This window comes from Cryptomeria japonica, chromosome 6 (assembly GCF_030272615.1).
Source record: "Cryptomeria japonica chromosome 6, Sugi_1.0, whole genome shotgun sequence".
NCBI lineage: Eukaryota > Viridiplantae > Streptophyta > Pinopsida > Cupressales > Cupressaceae > Cryptomeria > Cryptomeria japonica.
In genome coordinates, this window is record NC_081410.1 from 169,829,041 (window position 1) to 169,833,546 (window position 4,506).

A 4,506-nucleotide genomic window follows, 5' to 3' on the forward strand; every position below is an offset into this window, starting at 1 on the left:
CAAGTACATATATAATAAATTTGAAAAATTAACTATTTTATACTATAAAATCTCGGTTCAACTTCAAGATGTAATACTTCATTTTCTTGATTATAATCACTGACCATCAACTTCATCCTAGGTTCAACTTCAATTTTGATTTGATCCGGGACTCCTTTTCATGGAAGTCATAATAAGAGAAACTTGTATGTACGCACCCATTAAGCATTCTCAACCAATCCCTACTCAAGAGTAGACCATAATGATCTGTTATGTCTACTACCTGGATATCCATGAAACCTTGTATTCTTGGATCTGAGGCTAATTGCATGTGTATGTTTGTTAACTCACCAGTAACATTCACTTCAGTACGATCTAACTGAGTCACCTCACAACTAGACCTTGTCACTGTTAGTCTTAACTCCTGGAAAACTGCTAAAGGCATAACATTCATAAATGCTCCTGAATCAATTAAACAATTGTGTAGGTTCTTTCCAAACACTTTCAGAGTTAGCAAGAATGGTAAGACCTCTATTTTTCCCTTATAGATGGTGACATGCACTTCCGTCGCGAGCATAATTTCTTTTTATTTTGCCTTATGGATCATTTCTTTACTCTCAATCTTTTCTTTTTCTATCTGGTCTTCTAATCCCTTGAGAAATGCACTCTTAATGATAGTTGTCTTTAGCTTCAATGATAAACTCACCTTCAATTTTTTGATTTCCTCCATGAGGTAACTTATTAACTACTCTACACTAGGATCATTATCTTTAACCTCTTTTTTAGCATTTTTTAGATACTATGAGAGTTTTATAAGCCTAATTTTCTTTAGGAGATTCAAGCAAATTGCTAGCCTAGGGATCAGGAGGTGTATGATAATTGTTTGGGGGCACTGAGGTAGTCAATGTTTCCTTAGGTTTATTATAAGATTTACTCTACAAATTGTAAGTATTCCCTTTTCTATACTCTTGGTTAGTGTATATTTCTTCAGCTTTTGATTCAGAAGAATCTTCTCACTGAAAAGGAAACACATAAGACTCTACTACTAATGCAGAACATTCTCTTCTATCCCGTGTACTCTTTGCTGCCAAAATACTATGATTTTCCACTCCCACCGGTTTCACATAACTCACCAAGAATAAGGCCATATCATAACTAGTAGGAAAAATTTCCCTACACAAATTTTGTTCATTAAAATCCTCAGTATGAGACAGAGCCATCACTTTGGACTGGAATATATCTGTTGCAATCTTAAACTATGGGCAATCTTTCTCTGCATGACTACCATGTTATGAATTCTACACCAATCACTTATTGCACATTCTACCAAATTTATCCTTGCAGGATTATTATTCTCTCTGGGTGGAATATTATCTAGTGGTGATACTACCCCTCCATTATTTGGATTTGTATTCCAGGGACTTGGGTCTATTTGAGTTAAATCTTTGTTGTGAATTGAAATTCCCTTGGTTGGTATTTCTATTACTATAACTTTGACTCCTAAGGTAGGACACTTCAGTAGTTAACTTTCTCAACATCTCTATGAGTTCCTTTATTTCCTCTTTAATGTTGTTACTATCTAGGTCGCTAGGCTTAGGGGTTTGTGAGAAAAACAAACCTCCATTTGGGGGAACTTCCGTGATAGCTGGTCCGGGATGTAAAACTATGGCCCTACTACTATATGAAAATAATTGATTTTGAAATGTAGTTTGGGTGGACATAATAGGCCTAATGCTCTGTAATGGCACAACTAGTGTTGTAGGGCTTCTGGTAGGCTGTATCATCTGATTATTTGATCCAGTAGTTGGATCATATCCAATTTGCCTCATTTATTTATTCATGCTTCTGGCTTCTACATTAGCTTAAGACAAATTTGTTACTGCAGGGACCTTTCTTATCACAAACATTGAAGGGAAAGGGTATAAGGTTTCATAATACACAGATAGGGTGGCTAGTTTCACTAAAGTACATGGGGCTTAAAGTTTTGAAGAAGCTCTATGAAATTGATCATTAAAACAACTGATAGGTTCGTGCTGTTCTCGACGGATTAATGCAAACTGGTGATACATGGTTGTAGGGTCTATAGAAGCTTTGAGTAGTGAAATAAAAGAACTCTCTAATATATCCCAAGTGGTTATAAATCTTGTAGGTAAGTTGATATACCAAACATATGCGTAATCACTTAATGTATAAGGAAACAATATGCAGACTACATCTTCATGTTGAATTCTTTCTCTCCCACACATATCTTTAAAGATTCAGAGATGTTCTTCAGCATCAATGTAGATTTGAAATTTAGGACACAATTTGTTTGGATTTTTCAGCAATTCATTATAATTGACAATCCTAATGGGCAAATTAGCATTGAAGAAAGCCATTGGTTGAGGTGGAGGAGGTAATTACACTTGGTTAACCAGATTGTTACGACTTTGAGGTAAAGTTCTATTGTAAGATCCAAGAACTAGTCTGACTGTATTAGATCTAGGCCTTCTGTAGTTTCTTCTATCAGGTAATTCAACAAATTGAAAACCAGGGTCAGAAGAATAAACCTATTCACTCTCCTATACTCCGTCTTAGGTTGACTAAACTATTTAGAAAAATTGAATTTCAGGGCCTCCTTCTAGTGTCAGAATCTGTTGATTTGAGTTTTGAGTTCACCTCAACGCTACAAAATATTTTCAAAGGAAAGGTCTGTTTACTTGATAGGTTAATGAAACATTAATCCCAAGTCTCAGAAAATCATTTTATAACCCTGTGGTATTTACTTAGTAAGCATATATCAACTATTTTACGAGGGGATTCCCAATGATTTCTCTAGAATTCTCAAGTATCTCAAACTCTAAAGTATTTATTCCAACTTATTTCTTCTTAAACAATCAAAATAAAAGAAAAAAACATGAAATGAGACAAATTCTTATCTACGGGTTAGTTTCACAGTTTAATTCTGTTTTGAAATAATTGAGATGGTAAAGAACAAATTTTATGAACAATCAAAAACATTTTCTCAATCATTCACAAAATTGTGTGATCTTTAAAGGAATATTGCTACTAACAAAGAAAGGGATATAAAACACTAGAAATGTTGTACATAGCTATATATTACTTCATCAAAATAATGATTTAGAGTTTAATTTACACCACCAATTGACTCTAAGATTTACCAAATTAGGCATTTTCAAAGAGAGAACACAAACTGAGATAACTATGATTGTAAGAGAATCAAGAAACAGAGTCTAAAACACCGGATCTCTTTCAAGTCTACAACTCAAACATCAATGAAAATAGAGACATGATACTGCTTTTATAGCATCGTTACAAAATAGGACAAAATAGCTAGCTGGCTAAAATCTTTGACTAAGTCAACTTTTAGCCTCCTCAGTACTGGATTCATCAGTCCTTTGTTTTTGTGACCAATATTTCTCAAAATTTGCTATCACTTGGATTGCTTCATCATTTACACTATTTTCAACAACAAACAAATTGAGCTCTTGAACTTGACACACACTCCACAGAGGTTTGTATCTTGCTCAATAGGGGTAATATTCTTATCATATCCTTTCACTAAAGTTTGTTATTGTTTTATGTCACCTATAATTTGTGGAGTTCTGTATTTTGTGGGATCAGATAGCCTTTTGTTCCATATAAATTCAAGTTCCAACATTATCCCTTCCTCCCCTAGGGGTATCACTTCTTCAATCAATCTCTGCGATAGAATTTGTATAAGTATTACATTTTGTCCTAAAATCTCAATGGATTCCCTTTAAATATTTTGCAACTTTGTTCGTCCCTCTTAGAACCTTTCTTGCTACAATGTATTCACTGCTAGCCATGACCTCATTTCACTCATTTTCTCCGATTTCATTATTCCCCGATCAACAAGTTCCTCCACAAACATATCCTCTATTTCTTGTAATCTGATGGTTTCAATTTCCACTCACTCTAATAGTTATTCACATCTATTTTGGGCTTGATTTATCCTTCTAATCAACTTTGTCCAAGCAAAATATTTGGTAACAACAACTTGCAATGAAGATTTGACTTGAGTCATAGTTTCATTTATCCACTCATCCACTAGTTATGTCTTGCCTTTCAATGTGCTCATGACATCTACCTCTTCCTTTGACATTAGCACTGGATGTGATGGAATTTCCCACGGAGTTGATCCTGGTTGAATGATTCCTCAATTAAATTGTACCAGTTGCTCTTTTTGACTTTTCCGTTCTTTGATCTTTTTCTGGGCTCTCTGCAATCTATCCTTTGTAATGGCTATACCTTCTCTAGTCTCACCCCCTCAAACCTTGAAGGTCACCCTTACTGAACTATAGTAATATGATAATTCTAAGCAATTAATTCTTCAGCTTCTTTGTCAATTATTAGCTTTGCAATATGCAACTCTTGTTCTCCTTCAAAGTTAAGGCGGGTGACATACCTAACCTTTAATTTCCTTCTTTTCTTTGCACTGAGAGATTCTGCTATCAAATTGTTGAAATTTAAAGGCACTACCTCTATATTTTCTCTTGGTAGTGT